The 18,550-nt window shown below is 44.9% G+C and overlaps 1 protein-coding gene across 1 annotated transcript in view; it reads left to right on the top strand.

Moving 5' to 3' along the window:
- The window catches only part of esama (endothelial cell adhesion molecule a), a 94,471-nt gene that overhangs the window by 50,299 nt on the left and 25,622 nt on the right, over positions 1-18,550 (top strand). The gene's annotated exons all lie outside the window — the stretch shown is intronic.

Here is an 18,550-nt window from a genome sequence, read left to right as displayed (position 1 = left end):
TCTTGCTCGTTCTTTCGCTTCCCTCTGATGAAAGGACCAAGAGTGGCTGGATCAAGTTAGCTACCTAGCTAGTAGCTAGCACGTTAGTTAGCATTACAGCCTTGTCATTTGTATTAGCCTTAACATGAAGTAACATGAAGTAACCCAAAATGTTAAACAGTAAGAGTAGTAATCATATTTCGTGAACCCTTTGAAGAGTACTGTCACCAGTGTGATCATCCTATAATACACAATTTAAGCCCGGGGGAGAAATGCTAATGCTAACGCTAGCATCGGGGATCGCCGATCTTTTCTACTTCATGCTATCTGCACAAATGGTTGACATTAAACATTAAAAAGACCAGGCAGTTCAGAGAGAATCAAAGGAAGGCAGGCAGGCAGCTTTGCATGACATTCTTCTGGACGTGTAGTCAATCGTTTTGTTGAAAAGACAGTAGTGACGGCCATCTTGGTGATGTGTGTTGTTCTGCGAGACCAGAGATGTAGTTCATTCAGCGTTTCACACAAACAATGTGTTACTTCACAGTTTTACGACACATCTTTTTTTTTTGACTTGCAAAATTATCTTTTAAATTGACAAACATCATATGTGTAATTCGTGGCACAACTCAAACGGGATCGAAAGATAATCTTTCTCTCTCCATTGACTTCAATACATAATTTTTCCGAAATAAGGTCCCATGGAGGTCCACCGGAAGGGGAGGGACTTCGCCACTATATACTGCTGTGTGAACCGAGCTTGCGCCTCGTCGTTCTCATAGCCCCGCCCCTTCGCTCCAACCCCCCCTCCCTCCCCCACATCTACAGGTGAAAATTACTTTAGCAACACATTCATCGTAAGAAGTGTAGCAAAAGTCGAGGCCGCAGTTTCGTCGATTTATACTGCCACAGAGCAGATTTGTGAAGTTGTAATGACTGATTTGAGAGGTTGTAATAACCAAGTTGCAGTTGTAATGGAAAATATATTTTAAAAGAAAGTATTTTTCTGCAAGTTAACATTTCATCACTAAGTTCATTTTTTTTCTTCAAGCTACAAAGCTTGTTTTTTTTCAAAGTGTAAATGTATGCACACAAGCTCAGATTTTTTTTCTGCTAGTGCTCACATCAGGTTTTACAAGCTCTCACATTTTGCACCATATCTACCTTCATACTTTGGCGTGCAGTTAGGACGCGCCGAGACTCCTTCAGCTTCATAAACGGACGCAAAGAGCTTTCAACTGATTGCAATGTATTCCCATCGGCGGCGGTATTTGACGCTCAGGGAAGCACCACACCCGTTTATGTCGGCAGCTCTTAAAGGCAATGTGAGCGTCCATTCCCATTGGATAACGGAGGATTTTACACCCGGAAGTAAGTATTCTCCTTACTGTCGATTGATTTTACAGTAATATCTGCACTACTCATCAACTCAAAAACACCAGATTATCCTTGTTAATTACACAACAGTGATTCGTTTGAATTGTGTACATTGCTTTTGTATTTTTCCCCTTCGATTCGGAGAAACAAATGTTTTTTCGGAGTTTAGGATGGCAGAAGACACTACACTACCCAGAATCCTCAGCTATCGTTTGGGACTACACCATGTGCTTTGCTTGACAAACCCCGTGATTAGTCCTCAAGCTCTGTGATTGGTTGACCTCCAACTGCATTTCATATGAAAATGTACCCTGTAGTAAAACATCCAATATTAACACACAAAAACGTAATAGCTCAAGGATTTCTAATAATATTTACATTATTTTGTAAATTAAAAAACAGAACCTTATAAACTCTATATAAGATTGTGAAGCACAAAGTAGAATATTTCCCTTTGATTTATGGTGGAGTATAAAGTGCAACAAAAATAAAATTCTCAAGTACCTCAAAATTCCACTAGTGCTTATGCAAAAATGTGGACTTCCAAGAGAAAACTTGAAGAAATTAAATTCAAGAAAGATTTTTGCAAACGACAGAAGCGTATTTCAACTTTGATGTGTTACTTTAAGTTCATTGCATGGATGATGTCCGTGAGCAGAAGGCAGGCGTTCACCAAACATTTACACTCATCAAGCCCTCCGATCCCTCGATGGAGATGGACATGTTGGGAGGTGTGGCGTCTTCTTTTGCTGAACTTCATGGGGGACATGGATCTTCACGAAACTCAGCATAGTCCTATTTCGACTATATATTTGCCTCCATTTTCTCAAAACATGTAAATCAGTGTACTGTAAACTTTTCTTTGAAATGACTAAGACTGATTGGGTTGAGTTAGCTATTTAATTTAGTATTTAAGTAGCCATTCATTGTACATGTTGGGTGAGCTTCAAAGGGCTTTATTATCATATGCATAGTAGCCACAGTGTGGATATGGGAATTTATATTCACTCTTATTTGTTACGGTCAAAGTATGACTACAAGTAAGGAAGCTCAGTTTATTAAATGTTTGCTTTGTTGCCAGGAAGTAAACCTGATTAAATAATTGGGTTTTACAAGCTCAAACTATCAATTCTCCTGAAAAACACATTTTGAATCAGAATATTAAACATTGAAATTGAGTAAGTTGGAAAATATATATAAATATTATACAGTCAAATTAGATTGCAATGTACTTTATCTAAATGTTAACTTAAAAACTGGAGACTGAAGAGGTTTTTCACATAATGGCAAGATGTACTTACCTTTAGAGAATAGAGATATTCATGTACAAACAGAACAGCAGACACATTTTTAACACAAATCAAGCAGAACGTTTACCTGGTTCTCTTTGATCAGCTCCTCTGCCGACTCTTCCAGAAGCTCCATCAGTGCTGTTTCACAGACATGTCAATTATTGTAGCGAACACACATAACTGTAAGTACAGAAAGAAATTGGAAACAAAGATTATGCCTTAACTTCAATTTAACGCGCTACAGAAGGAGGCACCAACAGTTCAATGGTAGTCTTCCTGGATCACTCCTGGCCTTCTTTAGGCTGCAGTGAAACAGGCAGTTTACACAGAGCAGCGTCCATAGCAGTGAATGTGACCCTTTTTTTAGGAATCTGGTGCCGCTATCTGTCTCAGTGTACAGAGGAATTAAAAGCACACATGTGCATCACACAGTCGGATGCATGTGAGTGAACTGACTTTACTCCCACAGTAAAGGAAAACTCAGTTTGGCGACACACTGCTTTACTACCGAGCAGCATTTGAAAATGTAGGGCGAATACCACCAACAAAAAAACTCTTCTGAACTACTAATGCCCCACTGCCACATGTTTTATTCAAAACGGTGAATTTCGCCAGCTGTTAACTAATTTGAAGCAACTACTAAACCACTAAGCATTACATGTTGTGTGTGCCTCGTCCATGACAGCAGGCTAAATTAGCTAGCAAGCTAACTAGCTAAATTGCTAAGCTGAAACACTGACGTTAGCTAACATTTGTTTGATATCCACATTAAGCTGACAAGCTAACGGGGATGTACAGAGTTAATAAAGTACAAAAATATACTTACATGATTCAAATTCCACGAGTATTCATATTAGACGAGGGTCTTTGGGAGAGAAACTCCCTCTGGAAGGAACACAGGGATTTTAGCCTTTGCAGACCATTTACATGCACAAAAACCTATAGAGCACTCTGCAGGAGAGGGAAACAGGGCCTCTGGAATACGTTAAAAGTATGGAAGGTTAAATATATGAATGGTAGTGCAGGACATTCACACATTATGCATGCATTTAAACAAATGTATTGATGTTTCAATGTTTTAAATATTTTATAATTTTTGAAAACGACCTAGCTAGGGTGCTACAATGAAATCACATTAAATACACATTAAATGCAACAGTGCTGGGATGTGTGGGGATGTCCGTTCATTGTAAGCAGCAAGAGGATATATCCCACAAAGTGTTGAGATGTACTGATATAGAGGTCACTTTTGTGAATATTATTATTAGTGTGATAATGTGTGCTTCATGTGAGTGATGGGGGCTGTAGTGAGATCATTATATTCTCTCCAGTAAAGGCAATAATTACAGTATAAATATAGGCTCTCTCCAAGGAGTTCATCCCATTACTGTTTTCACAAACTCCTGTGACTGACCTAGCCCCCTGCAGGCCACACCAACTATATGCAACCATAGCATTATGTGGCACAATTGCTATTATTATAATACATTTTCCATACATTATGCCAGGAGCACTCATTATGACGCCCTGAACTCAGTCACTGAAGGACAAACTGTGTTTGGCTCTTCACTTCAAACAGTCAACACAGTAAGCTTTATGTTTATTGACAAAATGATTTGTGACAACCACAAAATTCACTGCACACACTGATGACATAAAAAAAAAAAGTCATGTATTATCCTGAAACATTTGGGAATTGTCTAACTATAAAATGCTTCAATCATTTACTTGAGTAACAGTAGCAGTGCCTCACTGCATTTATATTTTGCAGCATGTTCTGTATTTTGTAGCTTTCACACAAGTACCTTAAATGTACTGCAATATATATTGCAATGTTCATTAAACCTACTTTGCAGTCACTATCAATGAAGTAAAAATAAACACTGTTTGCCTTAAGTTGAGAATACTTCTGAGTTTCAAGACGGGTTTCCTGTTTTGCTCACAGACTGAATGTGTCTGTTTCATTCATTAACTGTCACTTCCAAAGACACATATGATATTACAATAAACAACACATGTATCCCAGTCTTTAATAAGACTTAACAAGTTGGCAATAATAACAAAGGCTATTCCTCAAAAAATATATTTGAAATCAAGTTATTCATGGTTATTACAGTGCCCTGTGCCCAGAGAGTTGACACTGAGCAGACACTGTAGATTCAGCTTTATCAGAGACTCTCTCCGAGTTCTCCATCTATAGCTCTGTGATAGCTTGTCATGATTTCTGCCTCTCCTTTGCTCTCTCTCTGTCTCTTGAGACTCATACTTAACATCCCACCGCACCTATTTCATAGCTTCCTCTTTAGGTGGTTTTTACTTTTTTTCCTATTATCACAGTTAGTGTACATTTACTGCGGACAAAAAAGGGAAATTTTCCATAGTACTGAGGCTGGAGGGGATATCAGAGACCAAAGCAAAATAAGCACTTCCTCTGGGGACTGTGAACTTTGCTGTCACTTCCTCGCCTCTGAGAGCTCTTTTGTTTGTTTTTGATGCCCCCACGCCCACACGCTCTCTGTGGAATCATAAGCTCGCTAATTAGGATATGCAACGTCTTCTCAGAGAAGGAAAGACAGGATGTTATCAGAGGATGCCGAGGGTGCCATAGTGCGGTTTGGTGACGTGATAGATGTACAGTTTAGCAACTGAATGTTTATCAGCAGTGTACTGTTTATGACAATGCCTTGTTTAGGAAAGTCATGCAGATTGTAGGATGCACATCCAAAACTCTTCAACAGGTTGATGATGACAAGGCAAAAAGTCAGAGAAAAACAAAAGAACTGCGCTGTACTGATATCACAGCAGATGTGCTGTCACAGACCTTCATCAACCACCGTCAGAATATTGTTTTTTAGAAAGTGTTATCATAAACTACAATGAGCCAATCACATATTTCTATGTAGCAATAACAATTTCAATATTATAATAGGTTGATTTTGAAAAAAAGGAGTGATTTCTGTCATTTCAAATCAGCTTTTTATATATTTTGGATATTAACATTCAGTTAAACTTCATTTGGCTGACGCTAATGCTATCCTGCAAAGAGCAATTTACATGAGAAGAATGTTACTTCTCATTATGTTTCCTTTAAATATGAAGCCAAAGCAAGCACAGCTTCTTAGCTCAGCATAGTTTAGCTTATAGTTTAGCATAGAGACTGGAAGCTAGGGTAAAGTGCTAGCTGCAGGAACTGCTCCACCCAAAGCAGCAGTCCCTCACTTGCAGTGTGTGTGTGTGTGTGTGTGTGTGTGTGTGTGTGTGTGTGTGTGTGTGTGTGTGTGTGTGTGTGTGTGTGTGTGTCATATTTAATCTACCACACTTCCTGAGAACATCATTTAATCCAGCCCTTGCTCTGTGTCATTTGACAACTCGTGACTGCTTTTGTACCATTAACGATGTAATGCAGAAAATACACTGGCGTGTGTTTCTGTAGGCCTGTTGCTGGTACAAAGCCTCCCAGAGAGAGAAAGTGTCCCCCTCATTCTTCCTTCATTAGCATTTGAGGTTAAATTAGCATGTTAAGTTGTCTGACATCTTATATTAGCATTGCTACACGGCAGACAGCCTCTCCCTCCCGATCCTATACGTTATCAGACTCTGTGTCAAAACAAGATGAATGCCTCTGACTCCCTTATCTTTGATTCCAAGCTCCATCTTCCTCTCCTTTCTGCCTTTTCAAGGGTGAGCAACACTAGGTTCAGTTATGGAGAAACCTGTTTAAAAAGTTACATCCTAAAAGATATGTAACCTCAAAAAGCACTAAGAAAAGGCCTGGGGCTAGTTCTAATAAGAGGAAGCTTTCAGAAGTGAGATGAACTGTGAGAAAAAAGCCAATGAACATGTTAGAGCCATATGGTGACAGCGTCTCTGCTGCTCATTCACTCAGAGGATCAGGCAGGTGGATTAGTTACACACTCTGATAAAAACATCCAAACATCAACATCTGCTCCTGCTAGTTCTGAGAGAGAGGAGGCGGGTCCAACGCAGCGTGTGCATTGCATCATGGGAGGACCAAATGGCGTTATGATGGCCGTCGTCCACTCCCTCAGTGCCAGGGAGACTACTTTCATCTTCCACAAACCAAGGTCTTCTTTTCCGTCTTTAAAGTGTAGTGCTCCACAGCCTGCAGGCTTGCTTCGAATCCTCTGCCTCTCTGAGATTTTTCCCGATGAAAGCATTTTGTCAGATTATAGGTTGAGTTAAAATGATCGTTAATGTGATTATCACCGTACCTAATCAGTTTTACCTCGGCATGGCTTTGTGTCGGCTCAGAGCTCTGCGCTCAACTGGCAGCAGCAGCAATGCATTATGGATCAAGCTTGATCCTGGGACAACACAGCAACTAAACACACATACACGACACATGCTACATTATAGAAACACACTGCATTTATCAACAGTGATACACAGCTTCCCTCGTTACTCATCCCCAGCAGAATATCATCTCACCTAGTTTCACTTAACTGCCTGTCAACCATGCCAGCACATCTCTGTAAAGGCATCCACTGACACGCACAAACACATACACACACACACACACACACACACACACACACACACACACACACACACACACACACACACACACACACACACACACACACACACACACACACACACACACACACACACACACACACACACACACACACACACACACACACACACACACACACACACACACACAATCAGCCACTGGAGACAGCACATCTCTGCCTTCTTTTCTGACCCAGCAGAGTCACGTCAGACCAAACTGATTCCTGTCTTTTGATTAAAGTGGAGACATCATACCCAGATCCCTGAAGAATGGCAGTTGGGTTTACATGTCAAACCCCTTGGTTTGAAACTAAAAGTCATATCCAGCCTCTTCTCACTGTTTTGTCCTTTCTGTGTTCTGCTGCCCAGATTTTGAATAGTTGTAAGAAATGCTGCCTTATCAAAATGACCTTGATGCTGCAGAAGGTCCCACATGGAGGTCACAGGTCACATAAAGGCCAAACCATCAATGAGTCATTACTCTTGCTTTATTATGTGCTGTGTAGCATCCAATTCATCCGTGGAACATGTAGGCTTGTTCGACCATATAGTAGACAAATATCCCAGCATGCATTTAACATCAACCAGCCGATGGTGCTGGAATTTAACTTGACTTTCAATTATTGTTCTACAACCAATCTTGTGTTATCACATCAAAATGCAATCTTGTTCAGGTTAGAGATGAATTGGCTGGACACTCATTTTGAATATGTAGTAAATGTAGTTACATTGCTCCAAAGCCATGCCCATGTCCTCCATGAGTCATGACTTTGCCACTGATGTCAGCATAGAGTTTAAACATTCATCATTTGTTTTAAGTAACAGCATGTCTCAGATCAGATTATAATATATATATTTTTTTCTAAGATAAGACAAGATAAAACGTGATTACAGAGGATAATCGAGATGTTAATGCAGCAACAGGAATATGTTTGAATCACAGGAGCACAGGTAAGAGTTCACACAAGGATGCATCTGAAGTCAAAATCGAAGAAATGTATTCATCACAAGGATGCGAGTTTGTGTACTATGAATTGAGTTGAATTAATCCACCTTCAATCTGCATGTTATTCATTTTCATTACTGATGTAAATAGACTACAAAAAACCCATACAGGTCATACAACTGTATTTATTCTTGGAACAGGGAACTTACATTAATGACGTTTATTCGTCATGGGTTTAGAATTTGTCCGTAAGGTCAGTGAGTCAGGATTCAAATGTGGGAGTACTCATTGTGTTAAAGGCTGCTAGTGATTCAGTGTGGGCTACTTCCTGTCTGACCCGACTGCTGGACTTCACTTTAACACTACCTACCAAGAAAACACACTAATCATGGACATCACAGCTATCAGCCAGCACAGCTTTTTCCTCCCTGCCATGATCCACACAATGCAGAGGAAGTGTGTGTGTGTGTGTGTGTGTGTGTGTGTGTGTGTGTGTGTGTGTGTGTGTGTGTGTGTGTGTGTGTGTGTGTGTGTGTGTGTGTGTGTGTGTGTGTGTGTGTGTGTGTGTGTGTGTGTGTGTGTGTGTGTGCGTGCGTGTGTTTGCACGTCAGTGTGTGTGTGCGTGTGTGTGTGTGTGTGTGCGTGTGTGTGTGTGTGTGTGTGTGTGTGTGCGTGTGTTTGGTTGTGTCAGTGTGCATGTGTGTGTGTGTGTGTGTGTGTGTGTGTGTGTGTGTGTGTGTGTGTGTGTGTGTGTGTGTGTGTGTGTGTGTGTGTGTGTGTGTGTGTGTGTGTGTGTACTGTGGGTGTGTACTGTGGGTGTGTGTGTACTGTGGGTGTGTGTGTGTGTGTGTGTGTGTGTGTGTGTGTGTGTGTGTGTGTGTGTGTGTGTGTGTGTGTGTGTGTGTGTGTGTCAGTGTGCGTGTGTGTGCTTAGGGCAGTGATGCTGCCTATCATTTTTTATACATGATGTGGTTTTTGTTTTGTTTTTGGATGGTCCGGTCCCACGTTGTATCATGGGAATCAGAACAAAGTTCCTATTGCGTTAGAGCCATCGCTGGCTAATTTAAATAAGCTGGATTTGAGATGAGGTGCCATTGTTTCTGTCAGCTGATAAGACGGATCTGTTGGATGTGTTCAAAAAGTGCTTCAAGCTCTCTCAATTGACTTTCTCAGTAATTCTGTCTCCAGAAGTTCTCATGGTGTCTGGATCAGATGGACGGCAGCTCCAATTAACCAAAGCCTTTGTTCTTGCTAAAGGCTCAGCTGCTATCAGAAACCCGTGCATCACTCTGGTGCCTGAACTCTGCTGCATCAGGATATGAGAACCGAGATAGCACAAAGTATTATAGAACTGTCTTTCTCAGCCATTGAGCATGTCTGTTGGCCAGGAACCATGTCAACAGTTTAGTATGATGTGTGATTATGTTAACATAGCCATGCATGCTGCTGTTAGAAATATAGTTTGTTTGTACACTCTTCTCTTTTGGGATAGTCATTTGGCCTGCTTACCAACAGTACTAACAGTTGTAGCAGCTATGTCTGTTACACACAGCTCATGGAAGCAAACAAGACTAATGACTCTGTCTGTCATACTTAAAACATCTCAAAGTCATTAGGATGAATCATTTCAAAGCTTGAATATCTGCACATAATTGGTTGCCAATCCATCTGTTGATTGTATTGCATTGTATTATGAGTGGCACGGTGTAAGATCACACCAGTTAACGAACTCTGGTATAGCCGATTAGACTCAGGACATTTAACAAGACAATATGTTCGCAAATAAATATATCGCTCAGATCTCTTACTTTGTTATTTCAGTGCTGTGGCCCAGTTGACAGGGTGTAACGGATGGACCCAAATGCAGCACAGAGGCACTTGAAAATACCTTTATTCAAGGCCTGGTCCAGGCAGTTCAAGAAGGCAACTCATGCAGCGCGACAATATTATGTGTATAATGTACACAGACACATTAATGTCAAGGACAGCAGGACCTTCACCCATTGAAGGAAACTGTAAAATAACACAGATATTCATGTTCTAATCATTGTCAAGGATTCATTCAGATAGTAAAGCACAAGACTCATTTCAATGTGTGTGTGAATTGTAGGTATAAGCTACAAAATCTAAAAAAAATAAACTTCTGCATTTTAGTTTTAACTATAAAGCTACAAACACACACTGCTGACCCTTGTGGCCTCACAGTCCTTGTTTCCCCAATCAAGCAGATGCCCCCCCTCTCTCAGTGTATCCAGCTGATGAGTGGCTGGTTCTGCAGCTCAAGGACAAGATGACACACTCTCCTCGAGTGCCAGCGCTGTGTCTCTGCTTTAATTATACTGCAGAGAACGACTATCTCACAGTTATCAGATGATGAGCTCTGCCTCGCTCTCTGGCCCTCAGCCCTCTGTGAACGAGGAGCTGAGTGTGTGTGTGTGTGTGTGTGTGTGTGTGTGTGTGTGTGTGTGTGTGTGTGTGTGTGTGTGTGTCAATAGTAAGAGTCAGAAAAAAAAATTAAAGTGATATTCTCACTTTAATGAGATTACATTTGCATTGTTTGTTTTGTGAGGAGAGTATATTTATGAGGGAAGAATAAAATAGATGGTACTGAATTATTTTCAAGCAGACATCAAGGGTGAAACTGCATTTAATGATGCCTACCACCATATAGTAAACCCCTTTGTGAGGTGTTCTATGCTGTGCTATTAAATATTCACACTGTATGCACATGTTTCCACGTGTGTGGTGAAGGTTGAGAGTAAAAGCGTATTCTGTGTGTGTTAGCGGTGAATGTGTGATGTTAGGTCTGATTCAATAATTCAGTGCTCAATATAAAATGGTTTTCTGTTATCATGAATGTTTAACTCATGAACAGCATATAAAATAACAGCTCTGCATTATAAATTATGAGTGCTTGGACAGGTGGGCTGTAAAACAAGCCTAAAGTACAATTGTGAGCTGGACAGTTAAATCAAAATGTGAACGATGTGCTCTTAACCGGCACGAACACCATGTACGTTTTGTAGTAATAAAGTGGTGCAGGAATTAGTCCTAAACCCTCATATGATTTAGCATTTTAGCACGTCCAGGCTACATTGTCCGGAAGTCAATACACTGAAAAAACTGGAACACTGATGTTACGTTCCGGCTCGTAGAAAGTGGAAAGTAACAAAGAACTGAGGTTACCTACTGTAAACCCGGCTTCTATGAGTAAATGGCGCAGCCCTCTAAGGCTATCGCTATTGGGTAATCCCCCTGCGCCCCCGAGCAGCACTGAAACACTTGTAGTCCACGCCCATCCGCAAGGTGGGCCCCACCCTCGGGCCTCCTTCCGGTATAAATAGGAAGGAGGTCCGGCAATCTGCTCCCATACCAAATAACTTTTCTTCAGCTATTCGTAGAGCCAGTGGGGCCCAGCGCTTAGAGGGCTGCGCCATTTACTCATAGAAGCTGGGGTTACAGTAGGTAACCTCAGTTCTATTTCGTATATGGCTTCGCCCTCTAAGGCTATCGCTATTGGGTTAAGGGCGAAGCATGATGTAGTCTGCGCCCCACTGGGTCCGCCCGGCACTAGAAGCACAGACACACCTGCTAAATAACACTCCATGCCTGTTGTGCCATGCGTAATGGCGCATCACCGTCCCTGGAACATAGCAAAACATGCCTATCTTCCCGACGGGGTGAAGGCTGGGAACAATACATACCGTCCGCTGTGAGAAAGTAGAGACGAAGGTCCCACCTTGCGCAGCGATCCTAGAGGGGGAACAGCAGCTCTCTGCGTGTCAGACAGGTAGGAGAGCGCCCAGCTGGATCCCTGACGTCACTCACTCTGACCAGGCACTCCGTACAAAGTGTGTCAGAGGAAAAAGGAACATCCCTCCTATAAGAGGGGAAAAGGGCCGCTCTCCGCGTGCCGAGAGGCAGGAGAGAGGCGCACAGCTGGCTCCCTGACGTCCCTCACTCCGACAGGACACCCAGTACAGGGTGTGTCAGAGAGGAATGGGAGACATCCCTCAAATAAAATTGAATAAACGAACAGGGGGAAGACCAAGATGCAGCCATGCAAATATCTTCCACTCCACATTCCTCCGTGCAAAGCCGTGGAGGAGGAAATTCCTCTGGTGGAGTAAGCATTGATGTTCTCCGGGGGCTCCACCCCAGAGGAGACATGCCTGTGACACAGCCTCACATAACCTGTGTGACAGCCGCTGTGCAGACAGAGGTTGCCCGATCGAGCGCTCTCTATAGTGCACAAACAGGCGCTGAGAATGGCGCAAGGGAGCCGTGCGCGCCACATAGCAAGACAGCGCGCGCACAGGACAGAGGAGATTTAGAAAAATAGCGGGGGTAAAAACCGCGCAAGACACTGTTCCTGGGATGACAGGAGTGTTTCTTGTATCCCATGGAACTGCTGGGGGGGAGAGGCTTCTCTGTGAAGTGCCGTAATGGTCTTCATGGTGACGAGCCACGCCATCGCCGCCGCTGCCCGTGAGGCAAAAGGGCTGCGAGGGAGTTTCCACACGCTGCCTTTCACTCCGTCTCTCCTCATGAGGCGCGTACACGCCCAGGGGATGAGAGGTATGTGCATGCTGTCCACACGAGGCGTTATAACGGTGCTCGTGGTTATTATGACCGTGTGTAGGAGGCATATCTGGGACAGAGGAATGCCGCGAGTTCTGCAGTTTATAAACCAATAGGTTAAAACAGCAGGCTTCTGCAGCGAATGAACCACCTCTGGAGTGTCCCCCTGTTGGAAGAGACTCAGGGGGATCATCACGTGACCAGCTGACGCCAACGCCGAGCAGCTTCGTCATGGAGAGGGCTGTGTGGGTTGTGACACGCCGGAGGAGAGCTGTCAGTTCTTCCCCTCGCTGCCGCGAGAGTCGCGCTCTCATGCTGGCTGAGTTTAACTCCAATCCCAGATAAACGATTGTCTGAGAGGGAAGAGGACAGCTCTTCTTCCAATTTATTATGAAACCCAGGCTTTGACAGATGCGATACGAGATGCACCGTCTGTAAAGCGACTTCCTCCCTGGGGCGAGCCAGCAAATAGCAGGTCGTCCAGAGAAAACCACACTCTCATCCCTCCTCTGTGTATTGGCTCCAGCCTTCTCTACACAAATGCGAGGAGCCAGGAAGCATCCGAACGGCAGACGATTGTCTGGTCTGATATTCCCTGAATGGAAAACGCAGGAATTTCCTGTGTTTCGGGATGATGGGTACGTGGAAGTATGCATCCTTCAGGTGGAAGTGAACCAGTCGTCCTGGTGAAAACATTCCAGCACCTGTTTGATCGTCAGCATGTGGAATACTGACAGATCGAGGATGTCTCATTTCCCCAGGCTTTTTCGGGATTAGAAAAATAACGGGAGTGAAAACCCCTGATTTTCCTCCCTTTGAGGAACCCTGGAAATATCCTCTTTCAACAGGAGTTTCAGCAGCTCGGATTGGAGCGCAAGACATATCTTCTGGGAGGACAGGAGTGTTTCCTGTATCTCATTGAACTGTGGGGGGGGGGGGGGGGGGGGGGAGAGGCGAACTGCAGGACGTATCCTCTGCTGATCAGCCTGCTCATCCATCTGTCCATCAGACACACGCGCTGCCACTCTGAGAAACACTCTAGAGCGGGCGCACATGCTCGAGATGTTCTGTGGTCGTAATGGCAACGAGCCACGCCAGGGAGTCTCCACACGCTGCGTTTCACTCCGGCTCTCATCATGAGGCGTGTACACGCTCAGGGGATGAATGGAGGTGTGTGCAGTGCTGTCCACACGAGGCGTTATAACAGCGCTCATGGGTTTATTATGACCGTGTGTAGGAGGCGTATCTCGGACAGAGGAATGCCGCGAGCTCTGCAGGTTATTAACCGAGGTTAAAACCGGCAGGCTTCTGCAGCGAGCCCTGCTGTCTACTTAATCAACAGATTAGTGGCAGCCGTCTTAATTAGCGAGCTCTGCAGGTTATTAACCGATAGGTTAAAACCAGCAGGCTTCTTGCAGCGAGACCTGGCGCCGTGGCGCTGCGGGCGCTGCCGCTGGGGGCACTCAGCCTGGAATACTGCTCATTCCCCCGTTCTGGCTTCTCTGTGATGCCATTGCCCTCGCCGCCACTGTGAGGCGAAAGGGCTGCGAGGAAGCCTCCACACGCTGCGTTTCACTCTGACTCATCATGAGGCGCGTACACGCTCAGGGGATGGATGGAGGTGTGTGCAGTGCTGTACACATGAGGCGTTAAATAACGGCGCTCATGGGTTTATTAAGGCCGTGTGTACGAGGCGTATTTTGGACAGAGGAATGCCGCGAGCCCTGCAGGTTATTAACCGAGGTTAAAACGGGCAGGCTTCTGCAGCGAGCCCTGCTGGTAATCAACAGATTAGTGGCAGCCGGCCTAATTAGCGAGCTCTGCAGTTAATTAACCGATAGGTTAAAACCAGCAGGCTTCTGCAGCGAGCCCTGGCGCCGTGGCGCTGCGGGCGCTTCCGCTGGGGGCACTCAGCCTGGAATACTGCTCATTCCCCCGTTCTGGCTTCTCTGTGATGTGCTGTAATGGTCGTCATGGTGACGAGCCACGCCATTGCCCTCGCCGCCGCTGCCCGTGAGGCGAAAGGGCTGCGAGGAAACCTCCACACGCTGCATTTCACTCCGGCTGTCATCATGAGGCGTGTACACGCTCAGGGGATGAGTGGAGGTGTGTGCAGTGCTGTCCACATGAGGCGTTATACCGGCGCTCATGGGTTATGACCGTGTGTAGGAGGCGTATCTCGGACAGAGGAATGCCGCGAGCTCTGCAGGTTTATTAACCGATAGGTTAAAACCAGCAGGCTTCTGCAGGGAGCCCTGCTGTCTACTTAATCAACAGATTAGTGGCAGCCGGCTTAATTACCGGCTCCGCTTCCTCGGAGGCTCTCGTGGAGCCGACCAGGAGCGGGGGAGCCTCACTCCCATTTGACTCGCCGCCGGGAGACCCTGTCTCTGGGGTGGCGGGGGAGCGGAGACGTGGGACGGAGCCCCTGCAGCCGCCGGGGCGGTTGCTGTGGGCGTCTCTCCGCTTGCGGCCTTCTGTGGCCGGCGTGGACGCCGCGGCTGCTGCGGGCGTTGGTGCCGCTGTGGCAGCTCAGCCGACTGGAGCCAGCTGTACATGCTGGCGAATGCCGTCCATCTGTTCCGCGGCCGTCTTCATGGACTCCACCATGGCGTGGAACTGGGGTCCGAACAGCCCGTCCGGGCTGATTAGAGCGTCCAGTAGCACTTTTCTGGCCGCCTCCGTAACAGACGCCGCCGCGCTGTGGTGACGGAGAGGGGTAAAGCATGTTCGGCCGCCAAGCTGGCACCCTGCTCCGACTCTGTCTCCCCCATCCGGGGGAGAGGAGGGAGGGGAGAACCGAACGGTGAACCGTGGAGGGAGGCGGGGCAGGAGTTGCTTCGGACTCCTGCCCGGCACTCTGCCCCAGGGACACGAGGCCCCGTCCGCGGGCTCGTAAGCCTGGACGGGCCAATCGTCCTCCTCGGCCACAGCATCAAGAGTGTCCGCTCTCCGCTTCCTGTCGCCCGAGGGGAGACGAGCGCAGTGTGTGCATGCTACCTGCTGGTTTAGAGCCGCGTACGCGTGCTCTGACCCCCAGCAGGATTCGCATACTGCTTTTATCTCTGCAGGTCATAACTCATTATGAACCCAGAGCCACATGAGGGACAACCACGGACGCAGTTGTTGCTCATGATGATTCTCAATTGCTGTGCTTCAGTAACTGTGCTGGTTTGCTGAAAAAAGAGGGAGCAGATTGCCGGACCTCCTTCCTATTTATACCGGAAGGAGGCCCGAGGGTGGGGCTCACCTTGCGGGTGGGCGTGGACTACAAGTGTTTCAGTGCTGCGCGGGGGCGCAGGGGGATTACCCAATAGCGATAGCCTTAGAGGGCGAAGCCATATACGAAATAGAACCAGTTGGAAATTGGTAAATTGGAAGTTGTTTATTGAGGGAGCTCATCAGAATTGGCAACAATCAGCCACAATCAACTTGACTTTAATTAAGTGTTATATTTCATCAAATTTCACATAACCGTATTAGGTAAGTTGAAAGAAAAAATATGAAGATGAAGCTAATATTTTTTATTTAAACATATAACATGTTATTTAATATTATTGCTGTCAACTAACCTCATAGTGAAATCTGGTGACGAAATACCTTTAATTAAAGTCAGCGTTTCAGTTCTTCAGTGTAGTACCTCCGTCTCAAACTTTATTTTTGAAACTATGGACATTCCCAAGCTTCTTTGACACATCACAGAATGGTTGGTAGGCAAACATGAAACTGCTTTATTCAGACCTTTATCTAAATATTAACCGCGTGGCTTTTATTTGATCCTACTCCGGAGTGAGTTGGAGCTTCCTCTTTGATGACGGATAAACCTCCAATCCTCAGTGAGATCTGGTGAGTTGGGATAAGCCGTCCCATGAGTTGGTTCAGTTTATCTCCATGAGAGGGTGAAGCTTCACGCTCCACCCAGCCTGCGGAGAGAGGACTGTCCTCCATGGGGACATCTCTGTGACACTGAACTACTTCTCACTGCAGATCATCCAGATGTCATCATCTCCTCCTCTCCTCTCTTCGATCGCTCTTGTTCTCATCCTGTCATCTCTTTGGTCTCCTTTTAATTGGCTGCTTTCTTTCTTTCTCACAAATCAAGAGCATTCCCCCCCCCCCCCCCCCCCCCCCCCCTCCATTTTATCAGTTTACTTAAAGGGGCTGATAAAGCTCTGAGAGGAAGCGAGCGACCCACTCCACCCATCTTTTAGCATGAAAGATGCGATTTGAGGTCGAGCTGATCAAATGCTGCTTGGCTGCTGCTTTATCTACACCGAGGCCTGTAGGAATAAACAGGCTCACTCTGAAGTGTTTCCTGTAATTAGGTGATTTGCACATACAGACACACACACCAAACTTTTTTTATCAAGGGAAAGAAGTGGCTCTGTGGTGCGTCTAGTTCTTGGAATGCCATCCAACCCATGTGTACAATAAACACAAATTACTTAGAACGGTACAAAAGTTTCATCAGATTTTTTCAACACTGATGTGTTGCCAAAAGTTTGACATTCCTCAACTACTTTATACAAATACACACACATTCAACTGCGCTAATCAAAACGCTGAAATTCAACATTGATGGAGTTGAATGGAGCCCTATTCTGCTTTTTGGCATTTTCCCTCTCCTGTAGTGTGTTCTATAGGTTTGTGTGAAAACCTTTATAGGACTCTAAAAAGGCTAAAGGCTTTGATTGCTACCATAACATAGTGACATCACTATGTAACACTCACGTCTTTATTTGGCTAGGGCTCAAACACATTGTACGTGATAGGATAAGGGGCGGGACATGTCTAAGCTGTTGACCAATCACAACAGAGCCAGCCAGCTAACCAATCAGAGCAGACTGGGCTCTGGTTTCAGACAGAGGGTGAAAAGAGGTGCTGCAGGACAGGCAGTATGAGAACAAGAAAGAGCTTTTTGAACATTAAAGAGTGGAGACATGTCACAGTAGAGGAACAATATTGAGCATGATAGGTCCCTTTAAATAATGTGTGGCTGTGCTTTCTGAAGAAACAGCTTGGTTTTACTTCTGTTGATTATATTGTCCCTCGATTACTACCAGGAAATGCATTGTGCTCATTTTGAGTGTGTTGTGTGACTTGTTTGCGTGAAATATCCTGTTATGTTACATTTTAAAAGAATCTAACCAGCTTTCATAAAGGAGGAAACACACCGACAGTGAAACCAGACACCACATTCTTTCACTATTCACTCAGTGTTTTGTTCTTATTGTAACCTCGTTATTACTTCCAACACAATGTCCAATCTAAATAAGCTAATGACAGACGTAGTCAGGATTGATGGTGATCATAGTAACACAACACTTGTTATGTCTTGGGAGTTTTCAGGAGCTTGGTAGTAGAGCAGACTAGAAATTCTGAATATTACATTAGAGTTTTGTTGACTGTTGCCATGACATTAATATGAAACAAGTTAGTAAGCAGTGATGTAAGCCTGTTATCCCTTATCCACCTCCCTATGAACATTAAGTCCTGTGCGCACCCTCCACCTATGAAGGCAGGCAGATGAATGAACACCTTGTTAAAGCAGACTTAGTGAAATGCCCTCATTACCTCAGTGAGACCCTGTGACCTCATTACTCCCCTCATTCTCTCCAACCTGAACCAACCGGCTCCCATCAGCCTGCCATCAGTCAGCATGGAATATTTAAAGCCAATCGCCATGAAGCCTGCAGAGTGGATTTCAGAGCTGCCACAGAGATTTATCCTCACTGACCAAATGAAGATAGGAGAGTGAACGTTATGAGTGTGATTCACGTAGCCTGCTTCCTTTCTCTATTCATCCTTCCCTCCTCCATCTCTACATAGACCCATTCAT

The sequence above is a fragment of the Notothenia rossii genome (assembly GCF_949606895.1).
Source record: "Notothenia rossii genome assembly, chromosome: 9".
Taxonomy (NCBI): Eukaryota; Metazoa; Chordata; class Actinopteri; order Perciformes; family Nototheniidae; genus Notothenia; species Notothenia rossii.
This window is presented reverse-complemented; position numbering and strand designations above follow the sequence as displayed.